The following is an 18,634-nucleotide window of genomic DNA, read 5'->3' as shown; positions in this document are numbered from 1 at the left end:
CTGGGGTCTTCACCACACTTATCAGACCTTAACGAGAGACAGTGTAGTCGTGATCTGGCAGGTGATACGTCGCTACTCTTGTTCCTCAACCCCCCCAAGGGAAAGCGATAACGCACGGGGCATTAGTCCGCGTCTCGCCCCTTCTACATCTCTACATGCCGCAGTACATGTTCCCTACGTCTGCACACAAGGCGCTCTCTTCGATATCAGATGAATCTAGCCAAGTCAGTGTCACTCAAGCCGTAGGATGAGAGACTCAATAGCTATTGTTTATAGGTGGAAGGCCTCTTGACTGTAGGAAATTTTAGAATTTCAGACTACGTTAGGTTGCATTATATCTTACTTTGTATTGTATTGATCATAGATTATTTTTGGATTACGTTAGCTCATGCTTAGATTATATTAGGATTACATTTCATGCTTAGATCATATTGGGATTTTATGTTTTGATTATATCTGGATTAGCTGGATAGTTCGGCGTTCTAGATTAAATGAGTTACTGAGAGGATCTAGATTGGCTGGTTCATTTTGGGGGTTCTAGAATATATAACAGAGAAACATTGATAAACATACAACAACAGACAACTGTTGAAGACAAGGGTTGTGGTCTTACACTGCCATCATGAGAGAGAATCTACTTCGTAGAATCTACTTCGTACTTGAGCCTAGAGACTTTCGACCCTAACACTCCACGCTGAGTGGGTTGTCCTTGAACTATTCCTCAAGGAGGTAGTGAATGTCTTTAAGAAACACTTAAAAGATTCTTCAGCAGTTCAAGGAGATTCCGAAAATGTTGCCAAACTGTCACCAAAATGTTTTCCCAATCCCTCATAAGGTCTGATAAGAAGCTGTTTAGGGATCACTATAGAATTTCTAAAGTTTTTTAAAGGTTGGTAGTTGTCTCTTTAAATTTAAAGAAGCCTTGGACAGATTCACGAATAGCTGTGTGTGTATGTGTGTGTGTAAGTGTGTGTAATGGAATTGAATAGATTTCCTATATATTCGTATGTGAAGATTTCTAGAGGTTTTGGAAGGATAATGAGCAGACTGAATTAACCCTCTCCAACAGACGAAGAAGACTGCAAGAATTACCATGGATGTGTGCAATGGTTTTGAATCCTGTTATGTCTTTACTGGGGAAAGAGAATCGGGTCGCTTGTTGTCATCGTCTGTAAACAAAAGACGATATTGAAAGTTACCTAACTGACCTGCCAGTATCTCTAGTGTGTCTTGTCCTCAGTTCAGAGCACTGTTGTTTGAACCTGATGACATCAGGCGTTGCAGTGTTGTTCATTTCACACTCCTGCATACTTTACTCTCTCGTACGTTCACACAAGTGTGTCTTTGGGCGTCTCTTAAGTTCACACCGATACATACTTTGCGATGTCTACTAACGTTTACGTCGTGATTCACCTATAATCTGGCGCGAGTGGACTTTTGCTGAGGTTTAAAGTTGTAAAAAAAAAAAGGAGTATTGAATTATTGAAGAATTGCAAGAAAATGAGGAAGAATGATAGTGTTGCGCCAGGTGGTGACTGTAGTGTCTGTCACGCGACCGTAAGCGTGTGTGTGTGTGTGTGTGTGTGTGTGTGTGCATTATTGATTCTGTTTTCACGTGTATTTGTGAATGCCTGTCATTCTTCAGGATCGACTGCCTGTATGCTCGTGGGAACTGATCATTCCATTCGTAGACGAGTGTGTTTATGTGTACGTATGGGCATGTGTCATCCTAGCTATGTAGATCTCCCTAGATCCCTTATGAATGAATTTTCTTTCTCCCTTCGTCTCGTCCTATCTCTCACTCATTTCTCCCTCTCCCTCACACAGTACCTTCCCTCCTTATCTCTCTATCTCTTCCTCTACCTTTCCTCCTTGTCTCTCCCCTCAGCTCCCTTCCTCCCTTCCTCCTTATCGCTCTCTTCCTCGTCTAACCATCCTCACCACCGTATACCAACCTCCGCCTACGTTTACCCAAGAATCGATTACCATGTTCCCCTGCTCATGAGTAATGACGAATAGCGTCCTTCTTTTCATGCTGCTGGTATTGTTGCGTTGGCTGCATTATCTTACTCACCTTCCCCCTCCCCTTGCTGGATAATCACCGACAAGAATTAACCTTTCTCCCGACCTCCTTTGACCTTTCCGTTGGGGCGGGTGGAGAGCACCTCGAACTCTAGTGGGTGGAGGCAAAGAACTGATTCAACAACCATCGAAGAATTTATTGGCTTCATGAAGGAAATTTGAGGGAGGAACACTGGCTGATATTGTTGACGTCCGGAACACGGCGGTACGACCCTTGAGCACTACCCCACAGCACGACCCCCCCTTGTGAGGACGGTACGACCCCCCTTGGTTATAATAACAGGGCTAGATTTTAATGTCACGCTATCATACATCAGTGCATTAAGAGGTCGTATTGTCGTGTTTACATAGGTCGTATCGTCGTGCGGAGGTTCATTAAGCGTTACAGTGCGTCCGGTTCACTGAGAGAGAGAGAGAGAGAGAGAGAGAGAGAGAGAGAGAGAGAGAGAGAGAGAGAGAGAGAGGATAACAGTCAACATACGCCGGTAGTTTGGTCAAGTTCTGTTACGCTAGTGCAACAAATCACACTATCGCTCACTGAGGCATTTATGACCAGTAGCAGTCTCGATAGATACAAGAAGTATCCTTCAAAATAATTTTGTAATGATACCACATCCGTAATTACTATAAATAGATATACAATAGACTAAAACAGTAATCTCTCTGTGATTATTCAATGAAAAGTTAAGAATGAGTTGTAGACAAAGTCACGAATGTATTTGGAAAAAGGGAGAAGCATTGTGGAATGACTGGTGAACCATAGCACGCGCGGGCCAGCCCGCCTTTCCCTCCCTCTGTCACGTGGAGTACACAACTCACGCCTCACTCTAGTTGCTTCTTGACCAGTGCTTGTGTAGGTGAGGTGTGTCTCTAGCTCGCAGCAGAAGATAAGGGCTGTTAAAAAGATAGGTAGAAACAAAAAGTGAGTGTTTGATGAAAGACAAAAAAGAAGTTGAATTCGGTGATGGTTTCATAGTCTTATTGCCAAGGTTCCGTAAGCTTGGGTGCTTAAGGGTATTTAACACCCTATTTAAAGAGGGTTTTAACCCCCCCCTCAGAGAAAGCATAGGGTTAAACGAATTAAACATTATGTGGTGGTGGATTCAGGAAAGTTAAAAGATTGCGTTGTCCTTGAAAGATAAGAATGTAAATACATTCGTAACTGCCTAGTTTTACGACGGGAACCACCTCGTTACACCCTACGTTGTATATCGCTGTAGTAGTTTTTTTTGCGTTAAGCCGATGGTTGTTAAAAGTAGCGAATGTCTTTACATTAGTGTCATAACGAACTAAGGCAATGACTCTTAGGTGATGGGATGTTTTCACTAGCCATCGCACGTGCACCACGTAGCATTCCCAGCCTGGAATGCGTCATCAGCTGCGCCATTAATAATGTAAACACCTGGTGTGACGTCACGGTGAGGCGTCCGGTATGTTTCGTTCAGACGAGCGAAAGATGTATGAGTGATGAGTGAGGAGGAGGAGGAGGAGGGGACAGAACACATACCGCGATTGCGTGTTGGTTGTACATTGAGAATTACAACCGATCAGAATATCTGATTAGAAATCTAAACTGTGCATGAATTTTTTTCTAAATTCCTCACCTACCGTTGAATACCGCTAGAGCTGAGAACGAACGTAACAAAATGATAACTACGCTTGTAAAGTTGACTCGTAGTATATATTTCAGATGAAATAGGTCGTATTGTACCTGTTTGTCTTTAAAAAAAAAAAATAATAGTAGGACTTAGATATTATAGGTGATTCCCGTTTTCTTCCATAGCCTCACTTGCAACCAACGCTCATCCCATACGTTATATTAATGTCGGGGAAAAACTTTTCGAAAGTAGTAACAGTTTACTGAAGCTCTTCCCTACGCACTTCTCCCACGAATAGTAATGGTGAACTAGGTTGTTCGAAGAACTGCTAATTTCATACGTAAGACGGGTTATATGATAGCAAAAACGAGACAGCCCAATTGGAAGATGGTTTCATACAACTCGTTCTGCTATTTTACGATAGTAAGAGACCTGAAGGTATAATTACAAAGAATTTGAATTAGAGACATAATGGAGAATTGCTTTGTGGAAGGAGATCCATAGAGATAAAGAAAGAAAAGAGAAAAGAAATAGACATGATTAATATTCTTTATTAAAAACGGGGAGTGGGGACTTGTGTATTTTAAGAAGAGAAATGTCCAGAAATGAATAGGGAAAAGAGGTAGGCTGCTTTTAGAGAGAGAGAGAGAGAGAGAGAGAGAGAGAGAGAGAGAGAGAGACGGAGAGAGGGAGGGAGACGCTGTGTTGTGCTGGAAGAGAAGATAATATCCGGGGGTTGTAAATAACAAGGCGACCCCGTTGTTGGGCTTTGATGGTTGCCAGCTGATCAATATAGCTGCTCGGGGAATCAAAGGGCTGGAAAGATGGGGGTCAGTGACGTGAGGTGAAGGATCATAGGATGGGACGTTTTAGGATCTTATCCTCCAGTTATCCTCACCCCAGGGTCCCTAGTCTCCTACCTCACCCCTGGGTCATCCAGTCTCCTACCTCACCCCCTGGTCGTCCAGTCTCCTACCTCACCCCCTGGTCGTCCAGTCTCCTACCTCACCCCCGGGTCATCCATTCTCCTACCTCAACCCCGGGTCATCCAGTCTCTCCCCTCAACCCTGGGTCATCCAGAGTCTCCCCTCAACCCTGGGTCATCCAGTCTCCTACCTCACCCCTGGGTCATCCAGTCTCTCCCCTCAACCCTGGGTCCTTCAGTCTCCTACCTTACCCCCGGGTCATCCAGTCTCCTACCTCTCCCCCGGGTCATCCAGTCTCCTACCTCACCCTGGGTCATCCAGTCTCCTACCTCACCCCCGGGTCATCCAGTCTCCTACCTCACCCCAGGGTCACTAGTCTCTTACCTCACCCCTGGGTCATCCAGTCTCCTACCTCACCCCTGGTTCATCCAGTCTCCTACCTCACCCCAGGGTCACTAGTCTCCTACCTCACCCCCGGGTCATCCAGTCTCCTACCTCACCCCCGGTTCATCCAGTCTCCTACCTCACCCCCGGGTCATCCAGTCTCCTACCTCACCCCTGGGTCATCCAGTCTCCTACCTCACCCCAGGGTCACTAGTGTCTTACCTCACCCCTGGGTCATCCAGTCTCCTACCTCACCCCCGGGGCATCCAGTCTCCTACCTCACCCCCTGGTCGTCCAGTCTCCTACCTCACCCCAGGGTCCCTAGTCTCCTACCTCACCCCCTGGTCATCCACTCCTACCTCACCCCCTGGTCGTCCAGTCTCCTACCTCACCCTGGGTCATCCAGTCTCCTACCTCACCCCAGGGTCCCTAGTCTCCTACCTCACCCCCGGGTCATCCAGTCTCCTACCTCACCCTGGGTCATCCAGTCTCCTACCTCACCCTGGGTCATCCAGTCTCCTACCTCACCCCTGGGTCATCCAGTCTCCTACCTCACCCCTGGGTCGTCCAGTCTCCTACCTCAGCCCCTGGTCATCCAGTCTCTTACCTCACCCTGGGTCATCCAGTCTCCTACCTCACCTCCGGTCATCCAGTTTCCTACCTCACCCTGGGTCATCTAGTCTCCTACCTCACCCCCGGGTCATCCAGTCTCCTACCTCACCCTGGGTCATCCAGTCTCCTACCTCACTCTGGGTCATCCAGTCGCCTACCTCACCCCTGGGTCATCCAGTCTCCTACCTCACCCCTGGGTCGTCCAGTCTCCTACCTCAGCCCCTGGTCATCCAGTCTCCTACCTCACCCTGGGTCATCCAGTCTCCTACCTCACCCCTGGGTCATCCAGTCTCCTACCTCACCCTGGGTCATCCAGTCTCCTACCTCACCCCTGGGTCATCCAGTCTACCTCACCCCTGGGTCATCCAGTCTCCACGGGCAAGGCTGGACGCAGTGACTAAGAAGTTCGTTATCCTAAAAAGAGGTAATTAACTTACTAATTAATAGTGTGGATGTGTTTTATTACCGGATACGAAAATAATTAGAGTTGTTTTTTCATAGAATTGTGTTATGTGATGAAGAAACGATTGTGAGTTGCAAAGAAAATGGAAGAGAGAGTGAGAACGTAAACTACTATTCGGTCATATGTGGCTCACGTCACTAAGGAAAACGTTGTGTTTTAAACTTGAGAACACTGAACTACTATAATGATAAACACCAAATACTAAAGAAAAAAGTATGTATAAATGACCTTTCACCGAAGCAAGTGATCACGACATAAATATACATAGAAAACTGGCATTATGTGAGTTGAAGAAACTATTACTGCCGCAGCAGGTGTCTGGACAACCGCGCCCCGCCCACGCCACCGTCAGGTGAATCCCTGGACACTGACTGCGCCACTCCCGCAACACCTTCAGGTGAGGTGTGAACACAGCACCTCGCCCACAGTGCCGCCAAGTGATTCCTGAGGTTCTTTCATTCCTACGGCACCGTCAGGTAAGTCCTGCACCCCGTACCACACCCAGATCACCGTCAGGTAGGTTCTTTGCACACCACACCTCGCCTACACCTCCGTCGGGTGATTCGTGCACACCACACCTCGCCTACACCTCCGTCGGGTGATTCGTGCACACCACACCTCACCCACACCACCGTCGGGTGATTCGTGCACACCACACCTCCGTCAGATGAGTCCTGCACACTACACCACGCCCACAGCACGCCGTCAGGTGAGCGTGTTCTCCCAGGTTGACTCACTCCTCAGGCATTAACAGACACGAGGCATGTTAGTCAGTCCCTCATCGATTGTCTTCACCTCGGCAACGAACTGCTGTTCCTCCTGACCTACTGCTACCTCACCCTGGGTCCAGCACACACACACACACACCACACACACACACACACACACACAAGGTTACGAGACGGGGTAACACGGGTGTAAAACTCCCAGCGACACAATTAAGTAATCACACATACACCCTATCTCTTTCTATCTATCTATCTATCTGTTTCTTCTATATCTTTCTCGGCATAGATAAAGAGAGTTCAAGATTTAGGTCGCGGGTCTCACCGTCGTACTCCAGGGTCGTCTCGTAGTGGTGAGGGGCTTAATGAACACGCATCATACAGTCTGTTTACTAACGTCTCGAAAGGGATAGATACTTGTTTGGTATTTTCCTTTTCATTTTCTATTATTTCAATATATATATATATATATATATATATATATATATATATATATATATATATATATATATATATATATATATATTTTTTTTTTTTTTTTTTTTCATACTATTCGCCATTTCCCGCGATAGCGAGGTAGCGTTAAGAACAGAGGACTGGGCCTTTGAGGGAATATCCTCACCTGGCCCTCGTCTCTGTTCCTTCTTTTGGAAAAAAAAAAAGAAAGAAAAAAAAAAAAAAAAAAAAAAACGAGAGGGGAGGATTTCCAGCCCCCCGCTCCCTTCCCTTTTAGTCGCCTTCTACGACACGCAGGGAATACGTGGGAAGTATTCTTTCTCCCCTATCCCCAGGGATTATATATATATATATATATATATATATATATATATATATATATATATATATATATATATATATATATATGTCAGTCAGCCACCTTTGTCCCTGCACACGATTGTCTGTTTTCAATGTAATGATTATTATAAGTAATTAACTTGATTCATATACACTATTTATATTCCCGTAACCTCAAAAAAGTAAATGATTTTACCTATTTAAGTATACTGATTTTTCATACCAAATATTCAAGAATATCATTCTTCCTTAGTGTTCATTCGGTCTGGGTTGAGAGAACCTGTAAATGGAGTTTGTAAATGGGACTGATATGTCCCCCCGGCAAAAACCAACTAGATCAAATTTACGTAGACGAGAAACACCTGCATTATTTCATTAAGGTAGGAAGGAGGGTTCGTTCAAGATGCGATGCTCTGAATTGGTGCTCTGCCCTCATACATCGCGCAAAGCAATCCGAAACTCCCTTTGCATCCGAATTCTGGCCAGGCAAAAGAGCATCCTTAAAATTGTCTGTTATTAAATTCCTTTAGGCTATAACCCGACCACGTCTGCCAGTAAATGTGAGAGAAGCGAGAACATACGAAGTTCTGCGATGGTGACTGAAAGCACACGAACATTACTGCTAGTATCTTGCGTTTACCGACAGATCCATCTTTTGTTATGCATAGCTTTAGCAAAAGGCATTTAGTCTTTGAACGTATGATGGTATTGCTGTTTATAAGCTTCAACACTTGAGCTATACGTTATAAAAGACCCTTATGGGATATTTCTGCGTGTCGTATTATTATTTTTTAAGTCTCGTGGTATATAAATATGTTCTGAGATCTTCTGTAACACTTTTTTTCTCAATTTCCTGGCAGACTTTCACGCCTGGTGGTATACGCTGTCAAGGTTATTGACATATTATCGGGTAGTTTGACATACTTTCAGCCTTTGTCATACGCAGTCTAGATGTCTGAACTCAAGGTTCCACAGCCACACAGACGGGTCATCATCCATGTTCGTCAGGGCCACATCAAAACACAGTTGACCCTGATGATGACGATGGTTCCTCGTTCTTATTCATACAACCAAACGCAATCTATATATATATATATATATATATATATATATATATATATATATATGTGTGTGTGTGTGTGTGTGTGTGTGTGTGATTAATACGTCCCCTGAGGATGTATTAATTACACGAAAGTGCACTTGGGACATCTCGTGTTTCATTTTTCCTCGTAGTTATTAGCAATTACCAGATCACGCGCATCACTGTTACCGACTGCAATATATATATATATATATATATATATATATATATATATATATATATATATATATATATGTATATATATCAGGATCTGGTGCCTGGTAATTTGACCCTAAGAATAACAGTAATTACATCGACCGTGTGTAGTGTGATGGTGGGGAAGTAGCGAACTGTAGGGAGAACCATGCGTGTGTATGGGGCAGGTTCGAGGTATGCCTCTACGTCGGAGCGATGGTACACCGTTACGACGGACGTAATTCGCCGGTCACCTCTCCCGACGGAGACGTTAGTCGTAATTGGTCGGCTTTTATGACCCAGTGGCACGCCACGTAGGAGAAATACGACACCGGGAACGTAACTATAGGTTCGTAAGGGGAGACGTAACTGTGCCGTGATGTCTCTCGTCCCCCACCCCCAAGGACGTACTTCGAACGTAACTTTACGTCATTCTTGGTGGAGAAGGGGCAGGTAGGGATCTATATATGTGTTGTAACCCAGGAGGCGACGTCTGTAGTAAACTGACTCTCGTAAGTGATGTCACTTGCCCATTTAACCTTGAGGGAGACATCCTTCATGACGTCACTATACCTCATGGAGATGTCTACCAATACAATGACGTCACTATGACGTGGAGAAGGACGTCAGCCGTACGTTGACGACGCTGTAATCTCTTAAGAACTAGACTCCTGTAACCTAATGTCACTCCAAGCCAGCAAGAGACGTCTTCTGTAAGATCCCAGGTCTGGCATAAGATGACTTCGATGACGTATTGATTTGCGATCGCACACACGCACCCTGACACACACACGCACCCTGACACACACACACACACACACGCACACATTGATTCCTGCTATACCATGCATATTACCCACCTCCACAAATCCTATTTTTCACCTATACTGATGTCTATGCACTTAGGTTTATCCTGTTATAACTGAGCTTTTGAGTGGAGCGCTTCCTTCGCTTAATTATCCTACACACACACACACACACACATACACACTGTCTACGCTCTCAGTATTCCCCTCCACTGGACAGAAATTTCAGTATACCCTCCACTTCTTTCATCCGCAGCTCCCCCGCTGCCATCCTTCCTTCTAAACTTCATTGCTGAGTATCGGGACCCATACACAAGCTCCAGTTCTTCATACCTACTCATCTTTCAGCCTAACCTCTTCTCGTTATAAAAATACAGCCTTTTACTTTGATTTCTACTTACTTTCAACACCCTATACCTACATATATCACCGACTGTGCCCAATATATATATATATATATATATATATATATATATATATATATATATATATATATATATATATATTATATATTTGGATAGATAGATATATAGCTAGATAGATCATTACACTAATACATACACAGTAAATTAGAACATTGATCATTGGGCAGTTTTGATAGTTCTTTGACAAACAGCAAAAACTCTGTTTATTGATATTTCTATTTGTGTTATAGATATTAATGTTTTTGCAGCAAAATGTGCATTATACATATATTCACTTTTATGATGTGATTACTAAAGTAGTTGTGAATACGTGCAAACACCCATTTGTAAATATCTTAATTTGGTATAGGAATCAGTTCTACGTCGTAAATACTTGACTTAATCAATAATTACTCAAGTTTATGTTGTAAATACTTACGTTTATATTCAAATTCGAAGCGTATTTCATAAATACTTTAGTATACAATCCATTTTTACAATTTTCTGCTCGAGTGACATCAAAGAAAATGTGTAAACTTTGCTATTTCTAGGGTAACTAATACAAAAATTCGAAGTCCCTCTTATGTCTCGGTAATCATTTATTCTCTGATTTTTCACTAAATGAATTGATGGCTCTTCACTAATGCCACTTGATTCAATAGACCACGCCACTTCCGCCAAAAACTGGCTCAGAAAGCTGGCTGGTTAAATAACCACCAAACCAACACATTCAATCGTATGCATTGGAATAGTAGAAGCCTTAGGAATAAGCAAGCACAACTACAACTGTTGCTTGCATTATACATATGCCAGCCGTTATTTGTTTACAAGACACCAGTGTGAATAACACAGTCGAAGATTGTGCTGTTGTGGATAGCTATCACCCGTATAGGAGAGATGAAGATCGTGGAATAGCCATGTATATACACCAAAGCTTTATTCCACACAGCAGTGAAATCAAATTCTACTCCAGAAGTGGTCGCATGTCGAGTAGAATTAATCACACGTCCCTGGCCAGTTGTTCAATATATTGCTCTGGTTCCAAAGAACTTGATAAGCTAATTTCAGTTTACGATAAATTCCCCCATTGTAAATTGAATTTAGGAGATTTTAACGTTCATCATCATCATCAGTGGGGAAGTACCCAAGGCAGGCTGACGAGGGGGACAATTGGTTAACTTTAGTATCAACTCTTAACCTCACTCTTTTGAAGGACGGTAGTGGAATTCGTGTCGTTGACCCGAACTGGTAATAATAATATTTCAGCCATCGATCTCTCTTCGTCATCGCCAGATATACTTAACGACATCACTTAAGGTACTTATGACGACTCCCTGGGGGAAGTCACCCATTTCCCGACTTCTCTGTCTTACTCACGTGACATTATGACCAACCCATCTCGTCGTCTCCTCCTAAACTTGATATATAAGAAAGATTGTGTGTCATTTGCCACCTGCTTTTGTAAAGTACACTGAACGTCACTTAACAAAAGCAATAGCTGAAAACTGTGACGGTAACAAAAGCAATAGATGTATCTGTGACGGTAACAAAAGCAATAGATGTATCTGTGACGGTAACAAAAGCAATAGATGTATCTGTGACGGTAACAAAAGCAATAGATGTATCTGTGACGGTAACAAAAGCAATAGATGTATCTGTGACGGTAACAAAAGCAATAGATGTGTATCTGTGACGGTAACCATAGCTGGAGCAATGACAGTAAGATTATGAAACAAAAAAAAAGAGATAAAAGTAGCACTCGTGACAGTTAGCAATAGCGTCACCATGACCCAGACCAGAAGCACCAACAGAAGACGAAGGTAGGGAGTGAGGGAGCGGCGGTGGGGGCGCCCCCCCATAAAAGATGGGACTGCCTATTAGACGGCGGCGTCTGAGTTCGCTAAGTAATTAATGATTCACTTGTGGGGTCTCTCCATCACGTCGGTGGTCTGTTCTTTGATCTCCGGCAGGAGCGCGGTGTAGCGAGCGGTCGTGTCGCCTTGTAGCGCCGCCATACCGGGAAGCTCTTTGCAGAGATAAGATCGTGATGGAAGGAGATAAAATCAGGTTAATTGCTCAGAGATATATGTCACGTGTTCATTATTAGATATCTACAATTTCTCGCCACAGTGAATCATGTATAACCACATATGATTCTGCTCTAGCCACAATGAATCATGTATAACCACAAATGATGCTGCTCTAGCCACAATGAATCATGTATAACCACATATGATTCTGCTCTAGCCACAATGAATCATGTATAACCACAAATGATGCTGCTCTAGCCACAATGAATCATGTATAACCACATATGATTCTGCTCTAGCCACAATGAATCATGTATAACCACAAATGATGCTGCTCTAGCCACAATGAATCATGTATAACCACAAATGATGCTGCTCTAGCCACAATGAATCATGTATAACCACAAATGATGCTGCTCTAGCCACAATGAATCATGTATAACCACAAATGATTCTGCTCTAGCCACAATGAATCATGTATAACCACAAATGATGCTGCTCTAGCCACAATGAATCATGTATAACCACAAATGATGCTGCTCTAGCCTCCGTGGTAGGGTAGAAGGGTATCTGTATTTTAGCTTCCCGTGTTAGGTTTTAATTATGGTGGGTGGCTGGTCGAATCCTTCATTAATGTAAATACAAGGACGTTAAGGAGTCATTATGGAAGTGACCCAGTCAGCTTCAGTCCTTCGGAACTCTCGTGCTTATCTCGTCTTTCCTACAATATGACACCCTTGATTAAGCTTGGGTTTTCCGTCTTAAAAGATCTTAGGTTCTTCTTTTTTTCCTTCCTTCCTTTCTTCCTTCCTTCTTCCCTCCCTCCCTCCCTCCCTCCCTCCCTCCCTCCCTTCCTCCTCCTCCTCCTCCTCCTCCCTCTTTTTCATCATCATCATCATCATCATCATCATCTTCTTCTTCTTCTTCATATTTCTTCAGGTCTTCTCTTTAGCCCCTCTCTGTGTTTCATGTAAGGTCTGGCCCTCCTCAGGACATTCTTAGTTCCAGATTGGGAGCCTCTGATGCTAAGAACAGTAGACCTTGTGTGGTTGTGCATGCAGACCCACCTCACCCTGTGGGGTGAGGCTATTGATGTGTGCAGAACCTGATGGGTTACGGTCACGTCTGATGGGAGACAACCAGCTGTGTCTGAAAATTGATTATCTTGTCCTCCTGACGCAACAGTAGTAGCGTTAGCACATTTGTTATGCTGTCATCCGGTAGATTAATATGTAAAATAGAAAATATACTAATTCCCTCCTCTTTTTCTCGAAGGACCTAAACTTCACCTACAAATTGTGTTCAAGACACGAGATCGAAGTGGTTCACTTGACGCCGTCTCATTTGTTGATCGCGTTTTTTTTTTTCTTTTTTCAAGAGGAATCTCTCTCTCTCTCTCTCTCTCTCTCTCTCTCTCTCTCTCTCTCTCTCTCTCTCTCTCTCTCTCTCTCTCTCTCTCAATCGCATCTTATCACCGAACATTTCCATAAAGACTGGGATAAGAAATTCCAATAACAGATATAAGTAATTCCTGAAAATATGATCTGGACTCTTCCCAAATGCGCCTTGAATATTTTCTTTAATATGTGTGTGTCCCGTAAGTCGTTCTCAGGAGTGCATTCTCATACATGAGTAAGATGCCATGAGCGTATCCCTCTAACGTGTATGTCGTGACTGTATCCCCGAAACATGAGTAAAGAGTGAGTGTTTCCTAATATGAGAGTCTTGTGAATGTATCCCCAAACATGAGTACGTTGTGAGTACATTCCCAACATGAGTACGTCGTGAGTACATCTCCCCAAAGATGAGTACGTAGTGAGTACATCTCCAAAGATGAGTGCGTCGTGAGTACATCCCTTGAGCATGAGTGCGTGGCAGTATCAACACACTCCACCAAGGGACCTCCACAGACTTCAGACTGGAATACCATTCAGGAATTATACTCCTTCCTAGTTTTCCATTAAGGACGAGATGGCGTCCCAGCATTATTGAAAGTCTTCAGTTCCCCAGAGACCCGCCAGCTCTGAAGACTACTATTTTTTCTTCCCCCCCGTGTCATTATATATTATCCAGACACGCGCCACACGACTTCTGGCTCCAGTCCTTTTATTCTTGATGATGAGAACGCCGTCCGAGAATTTGGGAAGAAGATAGTGTGAGATTAGTTGGGCTCGGTTTAAACATGTAGTTCCGGAGCAGTTATTTGTATACCGGTCTTGATGAAGGTTGCTTGAAAGATGACGATCAAGACGCCCCTTAATACCGGAGTGTCGTCAGGTTATCGAGGAGGAACTGTGGGAATGGCTGATACGAAGTTGAACGACAACGTCGCCAAGTTTGGAGCTGACGAAACAAAATCACGCAAGGGACACAAGACAAACTGGAAAGGAGCCAAATCTTTCTCCTAATGACGACAGTCACTCCCAGGTCTATTACTTCCCCTTAACTTTGACCTCCCCTTTTCCCCACCCCTTTCCCTTATCACCCTTTCTCCCCACTAAGTCCTCCCCTTAATACCCTTCGCCTTCTCCCCTCATCTCCCCATGTGAGACTTTCATCCGGCAGTTGGGAGGCGAGTGGGGAGTTTTTGCGTTAATCAGTTCCTCAACTTTGTCTTCCCTCCGCCAAGTTTGGTCGACGAGTTACTCTGTTTTGTGCCTGGGGGTCTCCGACGCCACAAGATTTCTTGAACGATTTTCTTCGCGGCCGAAACTTGTTATGAATGTTTACACGTTCAGACGTAAACATTTGTTAACTGGCATACGTGTCCAGGAACACACACACACACACACACACACACACACACACACAGGTGAGGGCCCTCCGAATGTAGAACTCTGATCCTGTACACTGTACAAATAAAGCATTACACACACACACACACACACACACACACACACACACACACACACACACACACGCCCCCCTCCCCTTCTCTAAGTATAAGGTGTAAGAATATACAAACTTAAGCAGGTTTACTCTCCTATTATATGGAGCTATATCGAAGGCAACAGACGTGTACACTCAGTCCCACACAATCTCCTCCCACCACACCACGCCTCGCTTGTCTTTCCACTACCTTACCCCATACCATTAGTCCCCAACTCATACAATATAACTCCTTGTTTCTCGTGTCTGGATATTATTAGTTCAAGTCTTAGTCTTAAAGAAATTCCGACATCTATGCAAGACTCGCAGTTTCTTAAGAGGCAAACAATGGATGTTGATTGCCAGTAAGATATCAAGTTCATCACAGGAAATAGCAATTTCCATTCGTTCGTAATACTACGGTCAGAAATGATAATTCCCCACCGTCAAAGTACGTCTTCATTACATTCACTGTATTATTCACCGTCATCACCAGACTGTCACCGTCGATTTCATATCACAATTTATTTAACACATGTGGATAAATATGTTCAAAACTTGTGAATCACCAGAAGTATAATATGTACATTATTTATGCAACAAAATTTGCATTTTTTGCTTCCGCATGGATGTGACATGTGAATGATAAATGAATGTATCAAATTTTTTTATTTTTTTTTGATGAATGTACATGAAAGTGAACACATCAAAGTGATGTATTGGTAGAAATGTGTGATAATGGGTGACTTTGTAACGCTGTCTTCACTGCTTGTAGGAGTGACTTGTGTTTGTAACACTGCCGTCACTGCTTGTAACCTTGCCTTCACTGTGTGCGTTTGTAGTGATGTTTATCATTGCTCGAGGGGTTGGTTTAAATGGCTCACTGTCACTGCTGGTATCTCGCTGTCATTTTCACTGCTGCTGGAGGGTCACTGCTGGAGATTGTCACTGCCACGGAAGACTGTCACTCCTGATTGTCGCTAATAGATTGTCACTATTAGCACTATCCTTCATCACTAACACGATCGCCTGTGACTACTTATTGCACTGTTTCTCACTGTTTGTTATTTCTGGTTATGGAGAAACAAAACAGTTGTGAACTTGAGGAATATTTGGTCTGAATGTGTGACTACCCCTGACACACAGACGAGGACAGACCATCCCTCATGGTACTCTACTAAAAAGGTAAATTACCAGAAGGTGATTTGAAACGCAAACGATTACACACACACACACACCGACCCATACACACGTATATACTCTCTCTCTCTCTCTCTCTCTCTCTCTCTCTCTCTCTCTCTCTCTCTCTCTCTCTCTCTCTTTCTCTCTCTCTCTCTTAAACCCGTATCTTTACCCGAATCCCGTCCATTAATCCGACGTAAGCCCCCCTCTTCTCTGCATATATACCCCCTCCTCCTATGTGAAATATGCGACATAAGTGAAGTGTATTGTTCTGGTAGCCAAGGATTTTTCCTCTCCCTCTTCCTCTCCTGGACGGGAACCCAGTGAGAGCACAATGCCATTCTTTAAATATTTTACGTCGACAATTTATCATCTCGGTCGAGCAACAAAGAATTGTCGAGACATACTATGGCTGACGGCTCCCCAGGAGGCATTAGTCTCTATGCGGCGGCCGATGGCGCAAAGAATCTCAAAGAAAACCACAGGTAGAGAGAGAGAGAGAGAGAGAGAGAGAGAGAGAGAGAGAGAGAGAGAGAGAGAGAGTCGAGGATGAAGAAGGAGGTAGAAGAGGAAGAGGAGGTGGAGGAGGAGGAGAAGAAGAAGGCGTGGGATGTAAGTGAATAAGACTTGAGGAAATGGATGTACAGTGAGAGAGGAACTGATGGGAATAAAGAATGAGACGGAGGCAAGTTCTCACAGGGGAGTCGAGCCTGGTGGCTTCAAGATCCTGACGGAGGTGTGGATGTGTATTGAGGGTCTTGCTGATGTAACCAGGGGCGGTCTGTGTGTATATATCGTCTCGTTGGCCAGTGAAATGGTAGTAGTATTAACCTTATCATCTTTATCATTAGTGTTATCTGTTTCACGCTACAGAATAGTTTAGAACAGATAAGAGGAAAAAGACGGGTAAAAAGAACGAGAAGTTTGAAGTAAGTAAAAGAATAAGAGAAAATATGAAGAAGGAAACTACAAAAGACAAGGAGAAAAGGAAAGCAAAGTAAAGGAGAAGAAGAAGGGCAGATAGAGAAGGAACCTCCGAATAAAATAAAGGAACGGTGAAGACATAGACGAAAGACGAAACATTCAAAGAAGATTTTGGGTGAAGAGGAGATCGGAGGAGAGTGTTCAGGAGACGAATTAGGTCCTGTTAGGACGAATGAGAGGAAAACAATAGATGACAGGGCGGAAAGGAGAGAGAGAGAGAGAGAGAGAGAGAGAGAGAGAGAGAGAGAGAGAGAGAGAGAGAGAGAGAATCACTGGGTGACACTAAGATTCCAAGAGACCACGAATATTCCTACTCATACGTACGAAATATTAGGAAACGACTGGGTCAGTGTGTGCCAATAAGACCATCATCCAGTCACGTGAAAGTATTCCCCCTCAAGTGAAGGTAGACAGTGAGAGGGAAGCGGGAAGCAAAGGTGATCATAGACGGAACTGAAGCGTGTGACAGTAAAGGTCAGAAATGGAAAGATGTAGATAAATACGAAAATGGCTGACGAACAATCATGTATATTTCCGTTGATATGCAAATGTATGCAAAGCTCTCTGGCTACGGTCGAGGACACATATACAGGAGAGAGATGAAGGGGAGGAAATACCAACATGAAGGAATGATGAAAAGATTGATAAAACCAAAATTATTGTCGTTGAGAAGCGGAAGATGACGATTGGGAAGGAAAAATGCGATGATGAATGAACGAAAACAAGACGATCCTTGAGAACAGAGGAAACGTTGAGACGTAAGGATAAAGCCGGATCACACGAGGAAAAGATAAATTGAAGGACTGGTAAAGAAGCCGCCTGGGTGAGGATGAAAAATGTAAAAATAAAGAAATTACGAACACTTGTGAAAGAGATTCCCCCACTGAAGATGCTCACAGTGGAGCAAAGGTTAACCATCGGGAAGAAAAATCAATATAAGAATGTCTGAGAGAGAATTATGGTGGATTAAACAAATACAAAACGTCTTCAGGAGAGAAATGAAATAAGTTCCTTCAAACCACCAAGAGACTTTAAGCATGAAAGTTGGGTACAGACACAATGGAACGTAATCAAAGCTCATGAATCATCGAATTATGAGAGGTGAATAGAGACGATGATGAAAAGAAAAGAAAAGAATATAATGATCATACTAGTTAGCAAGGAGTGGGGGCGGCAGGTTATAAACACTTACCTTGGGAACACATGAGCGTAAAAGTGTAAACAAACAGGAGGGTATGACGTAGCCAGACAAGAACAGCCTCCCAGGTGAGTAACGCAACGCCAGACATTTTCTCACTCGACCAAAAGATATGCGAGAGATTTGCTCACAGGAGGAGATCAACATGGGCCAAGTTTTCAAAAATACGTGCGCGGACTTTGTCGTAGACTCGGTGAAATATGCCTTATGTTGACACTGCGTTTCTATGTGTATTATACAAGCTGGGAATTGACAGAGAGCCGCATGTTCAGTGGTGAAGATTCGACCACTAGGGGACGGT

The 18,634-nt window shown here is 43.6% G+C and overlaps 1 long non-coding RNA gene across 1 annotated transcript in view; it reads left to right on the top strand.

Moving 5' to 3' along the window:
• Positions 1–2,886: 2,886 nt before the first annotated feature.
• The window catches only part of LOC139753099 (uncharacterized), a 50,017-nt gene continuing 34,269 nt past the window's right edge, over positions 2,887–18,634 (top strand). Inside the window, exons 1-2 of the long non-coding RNA XR_011713648.1 lie at positions 2,887–3,004; positions 6,104–6,541. This is a non-coding gene — a long non-coding RNA (uncharacterized lncRNA). The remainder of the gene's footprint in view (positions 3,005–6,103; positions 6,542–18,634) is intronic.

This window comes from Panulirus ornatus, chromosome 14 (assembly GCF_036320965.1).
Source record: "Panulirus ornatus isolate Po-2019 chromosome 14, ASM3632096v1, whole genome shotgun sequence".
Taxonomy (NCBI): Eukaryota; Metazoa; Arthropoda; class Malacostraca; order Decapoda; family Palinuridae; genus Panulirus; species Panulirus ornatus.
The sequence above is the reverse complement of the archived record's forward strand: the minus strand, read 5'-3'. Positions and strand labels throughout refer to the sequence as shown.